This window comes from Zonotrichia albicollis, chromosome 28 (assembly GCF_047830755.1).
Source record: "Zonotrichia albicollis isolate bZonAlb1 chromosome 28, bZonAlb1.hap1, whole genome shotgun sequence".
In the NCBI taxonomy this organism is placed as follows: Eukaryota; Metazoa; Chordata; class Aves; order Passeriformes; family Passerellidae; genus Zonotrichia; species Zonotrichia albicollis.
Window position 1 is genome coordinate 2781997 of NC_133846.1, and position 13483 is coordinate 2795479.

The window sequence follows — 13483 nt, forward strand, 5'->3', positions numbered from 1 at the left end:
GACCACAGTGTTGTAAAATAACTCAGGTGCCACAAAAGAGCTGCAGGTATAAAATCAGTGTTACACTCAAAGAATAAGAGAGGCATTCTTTGAATATCCTGTAAGTTTCCCTGGACTTCCAGAACTCCTGAGTAGCTGTTCTTTACAGGAAAACACAAAGCATGTGTATTACCTGAGATTTCCAAGTGTGAATTCTGCCCTTAATAAAGTAACACTTAAAATTCCCAGGTTAATTCCCAAGCAGAATTAACCCATGTGACAGCTTGAATTTGGAACGAGCCAGATTTTGGAAAAGCTTGTGGAGTGAAAAAAGCAACACAAAATTTTCTTTGCTTTCCTGAAAAGAACAGTACAAAGAGAACAGCCCAAAACACCAACAGTCCCTTGGTGCATAACGAGGAACAGCTTCAGGACACAACGTGGCTCTGTGCTTTGCTTCCAGGGAATGCCAGCCCAGCAAGGGGAGGGTGCCAAGGCACAGCAGCATGGCAGGAGCTCCTGCAGAGCCAAACCCTCAGCAGATGGTGGGCAGCCAGGCAGGAGCCAGGCGGGATGCTCCCCACCAGGAGCTGCACGTCCCCGTGGTGCCACCCAGGGCACTGCCAGGCTCTGGGGATGAGACAGAGCCCCCAGAAACTGAGCAGTGCCACCATCCAAACTCCTTTTTATGGCAATGACCGTTCCAGTCTTATCTGCTTCATGTTTGGGAAGTGCAGGGTCTGTGCATTGCACAGGGAAAGAGGGAATAGTATTGATGTCCAGGTTAGAAAGAGTAACTGATTTGGGGATCAGAACCTCAATTAGTAACAGGTTTGGGCGTCAGAATCCCAATTAGTAACTGGTTTCAGGTCAGAGCACCAATTAGTAACTGGTTTGGGGGTCAGAATCCCACTGTGTAAATGGTTTGGGGATCAGAACATCAGTCTGTAGCTCGTTTGGGGAGAAGAACCCCAATTAGTAACTGGTTTGGGGACCACAAGCCCACTCTGTAACTGGTTTGGGGATGAGAACCCCAGTCTGTAACTGGTTTGGGATCAGAACCCCAGTCTGTAACTGGTTTGGGGGTCAGAACCCCAGTCTGTCCTTGTGTGGGGATCAGAAGCCCAGTCTGTAACTGGTTTGGGATCAGAAGCCCAGTCTGTAACTGGTTTGGGGATGAGAACCCCAGTCTGTAACTGGTTTGGGGATCAGAAGCCTAGTCTGTAACTGGTTTACGAACCAAAGGCCCAGTCTGTAACTGGTTTATGAACCAAAGGCCCAGTCTGTAACTGGTTTATGAACCAAAGGCTCAGTCTGTAACTGGTTTGGGAACCACAAGCCTAGTCTGTAACTGGTTTGGGACCAGAACCCCAGTCAGTAACTGGTTTGGGGACCACAAGCCCAGTCTGTAACTGGTTTGGGAACCACAAGCCCAGTCTGTAACTGGTTTGGTCTAAGTGGGGCTTTTCCTGCCATCTATAACCTGGGCTCAAGGTGAGCTGGCAAAACCTCACCCTCTCCCCCTGCTTCCAGAACATTCTGTACTGCCCAGTCCTGAGGCTGTGCTGGAAATTCAGTAACCCATTGATTCCAGGCATGAATCACTGCAACTCCCAGAGAGCCACCCTATCCCCTCCATCCATGGGCTCCCATTCCTCAAGAGCACAGAGTGAGTTTTGTTTGCTACACGACTGCATTATATAAAGCTGCTGCTGGCAATATCAAAACATATTAAAAGTTTAACTAAGACAATGTGTTTGAGAAGAATTTGCTCTCTTTGGAGCTGGAATGTCCCCATAAAAAGGCATGCTCTGTACAAGAGTGAGCTGTCCAATGATCTGTTGTGTCCTGGAGTAAACCCTGCTCTCCTCGAACCCAAATTGGTTTGGATTCCCTCTGTGCATGCAAAGAGCAATTCCAGCTCCTGCTGCAGCTGCATGGCTTAAACCTGCATTGGGGGGTGGCTGATTGTCACAGGTGGACTTTAATGTCACAGCAGGCCTGGGGACAATGCCACAGAGAATCCTCAGGACACCCTGGGAGGGTTTGTCCAAGTGTCCCTGAAATCCAAAGCTGTTCCTGTTTGCAAGGCTTGATCCACTACAATGGGTTGGCAAAAACCATAAAAAGCTGTTTTCCTTAATCCAAAGTTCTCCTTTTTCCTACAAGCCCATTGAAAACACTGTAATTCCATTGAAAACACTAGAAATCAATGGAAAACGCTGTTATTTCTGGCTGGTTCCTTGTGCATCCTCCCCACCTCACCTGGCCTCTCACCCCATCTCTGTAGCATCTCACATCTCCAGCTGTTCTATTATTTCTCCTTAAAGCTTTGTGTTTTCTCTTAAATCTTTGTGTTCCCCAGTCTCCCCCAATCCTTGTGGTCCCAGGAAGGACCTGGGAAGTCCAAGGAAGTCCAGGATACATAAAAGTTGCTTGAGAGCTTCACACACTTCTGATAATTGAGGGATTTTATTTTGCAGACTATTTACCAGAGGTGGAAATCACAGTGAAGATGAGACAAATTCTGTGATACTGAAATAAAAACCTGGTGTATGATGAGTGTGACAGCCCTACCAGGGACTCACTCCATGCCTAATTTTCCTCCCAGGAAAACTGGAAAGCTTTGTTCTCATTCAGTTTTCAACTCAGAATAATTCTCACTGGCAGAATTTTGCCTTTTCCTGCAAAACAGCTGAACACACTGAGCACTCCCACACTGGCTCAGACCAGGGGTAGTTCTGGCCTGGAGTTCTGCCTCCAGCAGAGCCCAGAAGAAGTGTAGAAAACAAGTGTAAGAAACAGGGCAAGTGCAAAGCAATTCACTGGTGGATGTGCCCTCCCAGTTTACTGCCTTTTTTAGTAGTAAAAACAAGTTGTAACATTGGCAGGGAGCCGCAGTGTTTTACACTTTCATTATCTCCATTGTTATACAATACACAGTCAGGTCCTGGAAGATGTGTAGGATATTAAATATTTCTTGAGCTTTGCTTTAAAAGTGATTATTTGCACTTCTTTTCAACCTTCCCCAAAGTCTCATTAGGGTTTATCAATAAAGATAAGCAGGTGCTGGACAGAGAGATGATGAAGGGCAAGTCCATCCTTTGAGGCCCTGGTTGTCAGGGCAGGCTCCCTCCAACTGGGAAATTTTTTTCAGCTATTTTAAAATATCCCAACCCCAAAAGAATCATAAAATCATGGAATGGTTTGGGTTGGAAAGGACCTTAAACCTCATCTCGTTCCACACCTTGTGCTAGACCAGGATGCTCCAAGCCCTGTCCAGCCTGGCCTTGGACACTTCCAGGGATGGATAAATTGTCAAATGCATCCCCCCCAAGACTGATATTAAGTTTATATTCCTAATTTCACAGCAGGACTCCCTCCTGTACCTGCCCAGGGGGTGCTGGAAGGAGGAGAGCTGAGTGCAGCAGCCTGGCTCAGACCCACACTGAGGGAGAGAACATTTACAAATGCCAGAAAAACGTTCTTAACTCTGATATTCTGATCCTTAGTGACAGAAAGGTGATGACCACCCAAAAAAATGGGTTCCCTGCAAAAGAGACAGACCCAGCTTCTCTGAGCCAGGTGAGAGGTGTTTGGTAGGACAAGACAGGACCTACATGCCCAAAGAAAAACTGCAGCTGGGTCTGACCTCCCTGTGTGAGAGCAGGAAAGCTTTTCCAGTATCTGCAGAATTTAAACCACCAGAAAAACAAGAGATCAGCCTCACAAAGCAGTAGCATTGCACTATTTCACAAATAAAATCCAGTGATTTCCCTCTGAATTGGTGTGAGCCTGGTGTCCAGCTCTGGGCTGTTCCCTCACTCAGGTTTAACACACCTGGGTGTCCTCACATAGGGGAGGCCTCTTCAAGCACATTTTCTTTTTTAATTAAAATAAATTTGAAAGTAATTTTGAAATTACATTTGAAATCAAAATAATTTTGAAATTAAATTTGAAATTAAAATAATTTTGCAATGACAATTGGCCTGTGAACAGAACAAAGGACAGCCCAGCAGCTGGGGTGGTCAGATTGTAGGGGCTGACAAACAGGTCCCAGTGAGCTGGAATACAGCATGGAAAAGGATTTTACTCCTGCAGCATGGAAGAAAAGGATTTCTCCACATGGAGAAGGGATTCCTTGGGGTTTTTTAATGAACATTTAGTGCAACAGATGGCTTGATGTGCACATCGAAATGGTTGTATTGGATATCATCACTGCTGGCAAATGAATCAGGAAATATGCGAGGCTCAGAAATCACCTGCACAAACCTTGGGGCACCTCTCTGCATCCACCACTGGGTCCATGAGCAGCTCCAGGCTCTGGAAGGGCACAGAGGAGTGGGGAAAGGATCTCAAAAGGAAAATAAAGATATTAAAGGGATGAAGGAGCTGCTTTGAGAGGCTGGGGCTCCTTGGGCTGGGGAAGGTGATGGGTGAGGAGGGTGGAGGAGCTGCTCAGGAACCCTGGCACAGCTGGAACTGGGGGCACTCACTGACAGCAGCACAGGCATTGACAGAGAGGCTGCACAACTCGAGGAAATTGCTGCCAGAAAAGGGTTGGAAGCAAACGGTGCCTCAGGCACACAAGTTCATGGACAACAGGTTCATCCAGATATAAATGGAATTAGGAAAGGGGTGTGCCTTCAACATCCCTCCTGCAACCACCGGGAGTAAATCTTACCTCCCCCTGTCACTTCTGGGCACAAAATGCATTTTTTATTCCTTTAAATCTGCTGTAGTCACTAAACTTTTTGTCTGCCCCTAAGGAAATACGAGTAGCAACACTAATAAATAATACAAATAATAACAGCACCAAAAAAACCTAATAATGGTAAGAAATAAACAAATAAAATAACAAATAAAATAACAAGTAGTAATGGTAACAAACAATAATGGTAACCAATAATAAACTAAAAATAAAATTTAAATTAAATTAAAATAAACTTTTTTTCTGTCCCTCAGAAAATACGAGTAGTAGTAACAATAATAAATAATACAAATAATAATGGCACAAAAATTAAACAATAATAGTAATAAATAAATAAATAAAATAACAAATAATAATGGTAACAAGTAATAATGGTAACCAATAATAACAGTAGGAAATTAAAAATAAAATAAAAATAAAATTAAAATTAACTTTTTTTCTGTCCCTATGGAAATATGAGTAGTAGTAACAATAATAAATAATACAAATGACAACAGCACCAAAAACAAATATAATGGTAAGAAATAAACAAATAAAGTAACAAATAATAATGGTAACCAATAATAACAATAATAAATTAAAAATAAAATTAAAATAAACTTTTGTCTATCCCTAAGGAAATACGAGTAGTAGTAACAATAATAAATAATACAAATGACAACAGCACCAAAACCAAATAATAATGGTAAGAAATAAACAAATAAAAAAATTAATGGTAACAAAAAATAATAGTAACCAATAATAACAATAACAAATAAAAATACTACTACTACTAATAATAATAGTAATCCAACTGAAACTCCAAGCCAAACCCAGCCAGTCCATTTCCCACAGAACACAGCCCCACAGAGCTCAGCTTCCAGGCATTGGTATGTAAAGAGTGAATAACAGTCCTGGTTTTAATTACTGCCCTGCACCAGTGCTAGGAACACAGAGCCATGTTTTACAGCAATTCCTAAGTGTGCTCCTTCTTGGAAACACAGAGAAGGGCTGGCCAGGGAGAATCCTGCAGATGGGATTCTTTTACAAAGTTGGAATTCAACCTAAGGAAATTAAATCTTGAATGACTGGGGGGCAATCTGGGGCTCTCCTCAAAGTGTGGCCTCTCTCATGGTTGCTGATTTATGGTAAAGCACAGGTAGCTGGAAAACTTTTTCAGGGCAGAAATGTTTGAAGAAATTGGCTGATTTATGGTAAAGCCTGTCCTGGTAGCAGAGCCTGAACAAATCCTGGATGAACTTTAAATCAGCCAGGTAATTCCTGTTATTGCACAGTAATTGCTAACTCTGACAAATTACCTTTTTGTACCTCAATTCCACAGCTTGGTGACATTTTGCTAGTTAGTATTTCTGTTTCCTTTCCACAAAAGCTTTCTTAAAAACTTCCAGAAAAACCAGTGCCTGAGAAGAAAGCTTTAAGCAGAGTGTTCACAGAAAAAGACCATGTTCAGAGCAAAGAGCAGGAGAAGGTGTTCCATGAAAAGCCTAATTTCACCCTTAAAAAAATATATACCAGCAACTCAAATGCCAAAGTGTTTGTCCCACCCCCTCCACAAGATTTCAGCAAGAAAGCAACATCCCCTGAGAGCAGCAAGCTCTCTCGTGGGGTCTGTCCTACAGCAGGAGGTCAAGGGGCACTCTGGAATGTTTTGGGGCACTCTGAAAAAAGCAGATTCTTCTGTGGGAGAATCCTTGGCCCAGTGGCCACAGTTCCTGTGGTGTTGTGTACATGAATTTGCTGTCCAGGCCATGGAAGCATCCCTGGAGAACAAGCACAACCTGATCCCACAGCTGTGGGCCCAGTGCTGCTGCACACGAGGATCCAGCCCTGAAAGGAGGAGGAATTGTGCCATGATCATTTGTCATCTGCCCACTAACAGGGCAAAAAGGATCAGATTGTAATGCTCATGCCCTGCAGATAGAAAATCCCTTAAGCAGCTGCCAGCTGCCAGAGGTCATGAGCAAAGCAGGTCCTGCAGGAAAACCATTCCCACTGTGCCAAGGCTGGGCTGGCACAGCTCCTGCCAGAGGGGTGGGAGAGCACTGAGGAGCAAGGAGGGGAAACTCGAGGCCATTTCATCCATCAGGGCAGGGAGGAGTCACTCCAGGCCAGGGATGCTCCTCTCTGCTTCCAAATCCTCTGCAGCAAGGACAGGAGTGATGCTGAAGCCATGGATTCCTGGGGGATCTGGAATTGTGGTCCAGCAGCAGGAGGAGCAGCAAGTGACAGAACCAGAGGACACAGTCTCCAGCTGCACCAAGGGAAATTTAGGTTGGAGATCAGGAAAATAATGTTTTATAGAAAGAGTGATGAAGTTCTGGAATGTTGTGCCCAGGGAGGTGGTGGAGTCCCCATCCCTGGGGGTGTTTAACAAAGCCTGGATGTGGCACTGGGGGCCAGGGATCAGTTGAGGTGTTGGGGCTGGGTTGGGCTTAATGATCTTGAAGATTATTCCAACCTGGCCATTCTGAAAATTCTGTGAATTCTGTAAATTCTGTGAATTCTGTGAATTCTGTGAATTCTGTGAGCATGCAGACCTCCCCCAGCATGGTCCCATTTCCTGCTGCCATTGGAGGAACGAGTCCTTGAGCTGCTGAGTTTCTCTGGCAGTGCTGGCACACCCCAAAACAGGATCCCCCTGTCAGACTGTGGGTGTTTCAAAGATTGATGCTGGCACAGTGTTGGCAGCACCGAACCAGGCAAAAATACCCGACCCCAGCACTAGGGAGGGACGGGTTTTGCTGGCTCTTTAAAAGCTTCTGTCAAGGAGATGAATGTGAAAGGTACACCAGAGCAGGTGTTCTCCTTCTAAAAATCCATCAGAGCAGCTTCTGTCCAAGGAGAGAGACCTCAAACAAAATCCAGCATCAGCAAACTCTGACAAACAATGGTTTCCAAGGAGAACTCAGACTTCCACCCAAGCCTGGCTCAGCCAAGCATAAAAAGCTCAGTCCTGGGGAAAAACTTCGCACCAACTCAGCAGAATTTCTTAAAAATATTCATTCTTTCATAGAAGAGCATGGAATAAACATCTGAGTGCTGATTCTCAAAATCCATAATTCCTCTAATATTTTAAATAGCACATATGCTCTCATTTGATCCTCTCTGCCAATGAACAGCTGATAATTAATCATAGAATGGTTTGGGTTGGAAAGAGCCTCAAATCCCATCCCATTCCAACTCTGCCATGGCAGGGACACCTTCACTGTCCCAGGGTGCTCCAAGCCCATCCAGCCTGGCCTTGGGCACTGCCAGGGATCCAGGGGCAGCCACAGCTGCTCTGGGTACCCTGTGCCAGGGCCTCAGCACCCTCAGAGAGAATTTCACCCTAACATCTAATCTCAACCCACTGTCTCTCAGTTTAGAGCCAGTAATAAAAGCAGTTATTAAATAAAGCATGTATTGCCTGCAAGCCTGTGCATTCCAGAAAGAAATGGTTGTTATCTCTTCAAACAACTGTCAGGCCAAATGTGTGCAGGGTCTGAAGCAGAATGTGAAGTTTTTCTCAGAGCTCTGTCTATATGTCACTGCCACTACAATTATGTTCTGTCTGTACCAGCACTTGAATCATCAGCAGACATTTTAGTCAGCTCAGGCTTTTGAGATGTTTTCATTTAGAGTCAAAGGGTTTCTTTCTCCTGTGCAGTGCAGAACCAAGTGAAAGAGAGAGAAAGGATGAGTGCAAATCACTTCAGCAGAGCAGCACAGATGAGTGGCTGTCCCTGCTCAGTTTGGATTGCAGCTATTGGAATTCAGCGTGTTCCCATCGATTTTCCAACATGCCCAAGCTGCTCTCCCCATGTGGTATCGACTCAGCTGGGCAGCCATGAGGCAGAGACAGTTAAGAAAATATTTACAGGAGACTGAGCCCTACAGTAAATCAGTAATGAACTTGTTTGTCTGACCCATTTATTCATGACCCATAAGTGAGCTTCTGCTTTTTTGCTGGAAACACCTCCCTCATACACAACCCCACAGTGGTGCTGCAAAACCCCCAAAGGCAAAACAGACCCTCAGTTTCTCCATCAAAACAGACCCGCAATTCCTCCATCAGAGCACACCCTCAGTTCCTCCATCAGACCCTCAATTCCTCCATCAGAGCACACCCTCAGTTCCTCCATCAGACCCTCAATTCCTCCATCAAAGCACACCCTCAGTTCCTCTATCAGAATACACTCCCAGTTCCTCTACCAACTTTTCTATTTTCTGTAATGAACACAAGGAGAGAATTTGCATTGTGATCACTCCTCCCAGTCTCTTGATTAACTTCCACTCATCCCAACATGGGTGAGCTTCCTCCAGTTGTGTTGTAGAAGTTGAATATCTCCTCTGGAGCCTGGGAGAGCTGAGGGTGTCCAGTCTGGAGAAGAAAAGGCCCCAGAGAGAGCTCAGAGCCCCTTGCAGAGCCTAAAGGGGCTCCAGGAGAGCTGGAGAAGGACTGGGGACAAGGGATGGAGGGACAGGACACAGGGAATGGCTTCCCACAGGCAGAGGGCAGGGATAAATATGATTTTGGGAAGGAATTGTGGGCAGGCCCTGGCACAGGGTGCCCAGAGCAGCTGTGGCTGCCCCTGGATCCCTGGCAGTGCCCAAGGCCAGGCTGGATGGAGCTTGGGACAGTGAAAGTGTCCCTGCCATGGCAGGGGTGGAACAAGATGAGCTTTAAAGTCCCTTCCAACCCAAACCAGTCTGGAATTCTGTGATCTCTCTCCACTCACTTCAGCCCTGGGAACAGCTCTCAGACAAGTTTACACAAGTTAACAGCGTTCTGCTTCCTGCAAATGTAGAAGTGTAAAAGGTAAATATTCTTTCAGGTAAAACAGACACCATCTTCCACTCTGAGTGTTTAATTTCAGCTGTTTATAACTGTTCCTCACACTCACATCAAAGCACCCCAGGACAGGCAGGGGAAGAGGGTTGCTTGTGACACAGCTTTTCTCATGTAAAGACTTTGCATTACAAGGAAATATTGAATGTAATGCACACACACATTTAAATAAGTGTATCTTAAGAAAATAAAACTTGTTAAGCTCATCCCATCCCTTTATACTTTTACTGGACCCCTGAAAACTGTTTGATGTTCTGTGGGTCCCTTTCTCAGTGACCTGACGCCTCTCTGAAGTGCCAAGATTTTATGAACAGCAGCTGTACTTGCCCATGTTGCTTCCAAACCCACAAAGATTTCAGAAATAAATGAGGATTCATCAAAAGCAACATTTTTCCTCGAAGGCTGTTTCTTCTAAACCAAGAGAACACAGACACTTCTTCTCAAATGCCTTGTCTAAGACTTTCAGCAGCACAAAGGACACAGATTCCAGGAGGAATCAGCAGAATCCTGTAACATTTTGGGTTGGAAGGGACTTTAAAGCTCATCTTGTTCCACTCCTGCCATGGCAGGGACACTTTCCACTGTCCCAGGGTGCTCCAAGCCTGTCCAGCCTGGCCTTGGGCACTGCCAGGGATCCAGGGGCAGCCACAGCTTCTCACAGAAGCTCATCCAAGAGATCATGAGAGACTTTAAACTGTGGTAAAAGCAGAGAAATAACTGAGTGCAAAGCAGTAATCAGGATTCAATCATCCTGTGCTCACAAGATTCTTTATCCAGCTGCCCCTGACTCCAGAGCACATCCTTTCCTTATCCTAACGCTCCAATCCCTCACCTGGCAAAGCAAGAGAAGCCTCAGCTCATGGAGGGGTTGAGCAAGGCTTTCCTCCTTAAATCTGAGCCTCCAAGCACTGCTGAGGGAGGAGGGTTCACCTCTGAGCACAGCAATGCCCTGGGATCTGACATTCCTCCCTGCAGAGCTGCCACACCTTCTCCAGGAGCTGCCTTGGTGTTTGTTTGGGTGACATGGGAACGCCAGGGAGAGCAGACAGGCTCCTGCTCCTTCCCAGGGATCCCAGGAGGAACAAGAATGTGGGACAAGGGGATGATTTCTTCTTCAAATTAGTGCTGGTGATACAGATTAACTACAAACACAATGTATTGTTGATTACTGTGTCCAAAAGGAGCTTTTAAGAAAACACAGTTTTAAGAAAAAACAGGCAGTTCTTGCCAAGAAATACTCTTAGAGATGCTCGACACAAGCATGCATTAACTTTTATGTAAAGAAAAGAAGAATCCCATCATTTTATAGCTCTCATCTTATGCTGTTTACTGCCGTCACAATGAGCTCTAAGGCTCTTTCCAATTTTCCAGCACAAAGTCCTAAATCTGAGGATGCCCTAATGAGGCCAAAAGAATGCTCAGCACTGGCACAGCCTGGCAGTTCTGCCATGGACCCTGAGGCTTTGGCCAAATCCCCAGGTCAAGGTTTGCAGGCAACATCTGAAGAAACTCTCCCTGTGTAAATGAAGACACACTTTGGCCTGTGGCTGCCACCACCATGTGCAGAATAATTTTTCTTGGAGAAAAACAAAGCAATCTGCATAATCCTGGCAAATTGGAAAGGCAATTTCAGCAGTCACATCCAGCATTTTGTGCTGCAATTTCCTAAAGGATATTCCAGGCAATTTTAAACACACATCCCCTCCCAGAATCAATCTAGCACTGAAGGCACTTTGGCTCTGTGGGGAAGGAATTTAAGGTTTTTTCTGCTGGTGCTAATGAAATATGAGGATAGGGGTGGTCCAGGTTCAGAAAGCAGCACATCCCCATGGCAGAGAACTTGATTATCTCAAGGCTTCTCTGCCTCCTTGCTCTTCTTCTTTCCACACATCTTTCCCTTCCCCAAAGGATTTAAGGACCAGTCTCTCCAGCTGGCTGCCCTCTCCTGGATGGAATCAAAAAGTGTTTGATTACTTCCACTTAGATAAAATGCAGTGATCTGCTTTTAATTTTTTTTTCCTTGGGTCTGTGTAATCACAAAGGTTCCACTGTGCCAGAACAAGAACTATGAAATTCTAAGGGGCTGCTTCATAATCCTCAACAGAGCTGCCAACTTTTTTGAGAGTAAAGTTTTTAGCCAAATTGCCTTTTATATATATTTTTTACAAAGTTTTAAATTTTTTACACTTCTTTCCTGTATTTACCATTGCCTAAATCCCACTGCTGCTCCCTTGTAAACTACTTAATCCCTTTCCTCAAACACGCTGGAAAACACTTCCATATCTCTTTGTTGCTGAAGGTAAGCGTGTTAAACACAGAATATTTCACTTGGAAGGACTCTTATATAATCCTTTCCTCTGCCTCAAGTCAGGGTCAAATATTTCTTTGCTACTCTCAACCAGTGCTTGGCTGACCCCAGTTTCAGCCAGCTGATAATGGGGACTGCACGGTTTTTGTAGGGAACCAGTCCACTCCTTCCCCAGTTAACCATTAGTGTTCCCACAGGTTTGTTCCCCACTCTTGAGAGGAGCAGAGGGCTCTGGAGATGATTTTCCCACCGGGGAGCTGGGAGTTTCCCTCCGGGAGCCCTCATCTTTAAATCGAGGGCAAGGATTAGGATGCAGGGAGGGAAGGCAGAGGACAAACCCCCCTCGCAGAGGGATTCAGTCGCTGCCAGCGGCGCGGCCGAGCCGGAGCCTTCTCGGGGCGTTGTGCGAGCGCTCTCGCAGAGCAGCCGAGGCTTTGAAACTTTCACTGCACATCTGTGCATCCCTGCCTGCGCTCGGCAGCGAGCCAAGCGCTGAATTCCTGCGAGCCCGTGCAGCTCCCACACGTCCACAAGCGCTAGGACCCAGAGGGAGCCGGCTCGCCGTGAATCAGAGCGGAGCCCCGAGCGCTGGATGAGGCTGCCACGGCAGCGGCGATGTGAATGGCTCACAGGGGCCGGGGACAGCGGTGTCACAGCAGCCTGGACAGCCTGGACAGCCTCGGGGAGCCTCGGGCAGCGCTGCGGCTCCCAGGTGAGCGAGCGGGGCGGGAGCGGCACCGGAGCGCGGCCAGAGCCTCCTCCGGAGCGCTGGGATGCGCTGGGATGCGCTGGGATAAACTGGGATAAGGTGGGATAAGGTGGGATGGGATGTCTGTGCAGCACGGAGCGCTCGCTGCTTGCTGTGGTTCGGTGGAAACGAAAATCGCATCTGCTCAAGGCAGGTTCGGCCGCACGCACATCTGGAAGGTGTTGGTGGGGCAGCTGTGGATAAGCTTAGGGCTTGAAAAGCGTCTTTAGGCAGAGCAGCTTAATCTCAGGGAAATGCAAGTGGTCTTACTCTTTTTATCCAGGTATATGGGAACTTAGTTTTATTTGCATTCTGCAGCAGTTGCACCTATATGAAAATTCTTTGCTGGCTTTGTTCTGAATATTGAGGCTTTCTTATTTCCTTTTTTCCCCACCCTGTGATAATTCTAGTCTAGATAAAAACTCCTTTCTTTCTTGACTAATATAAATAAATAGGAATTCTGCTAAATCCAAGCGTGACTGACCCAAGGCAGGATCCTTTTAGCTGCAGACAGAGCAGTGCTTCAGCAGAGACCGAGTATCCTCTGGGATGTCCACTTGGGAAAGCTCACGACCTCCCTGCTGCCTGTGTGTAGTGACAGGATGGAGCTGACAATGTTTATTGATTTATAGCTGGTGATAACACTGTTTGAGCTGAGACACTGCTCACAGATAAAAACAGGGACCCCAGGCAGGGAGACAGAAGGAATTTGTGTGCTGAGAACAAAAAGTGTTTGTGCTTCGGTTCTTTCTTCGATTTAAATTCTCCTTATAAAGCGCAAGAAGTTTTTCTAAAACACCGAAAGTGAGCGTGCTTGTCAGGCTGGTTTTCCAAGTTGTCACAACTTGGAAGTTGCATTGTGGCTGTTAGACAGATAATTTATGGATGTTTTCATGCATTAGAGTATCA

General features: G+C 45.9%; 1 protein-coding gene and 1 long non-coding RNA gene across 2 annotated transcripts in view; one reads left to right on the forward strand and one right to left on the reverse strand.

Moving 5' to 3' along the window:
• LOC141725244 (uncharacterized) overlaps positions 1-13483 on the reverse strand; it is a 78805-nt gene that overhangs the window by 9156 nt on the left and 56166 nt on the right. The gene's annotated exons all lie outside the window — the stretch shown is intronic.
• Positions 11900-13483, forward strand: part of NGF (nerve growth factor) — a 28485-nt gene continuing 26901 nt past the window's right edge. Inside the window, exon 1 of the mRNA XM_005495708.3 lies at positions 11900-12538. The gene's annotated coding sequence lies outside the window, so the exon portion shown is untranslated. The remainder of the gene's footprint in view (positions 12539-13483) is intronic.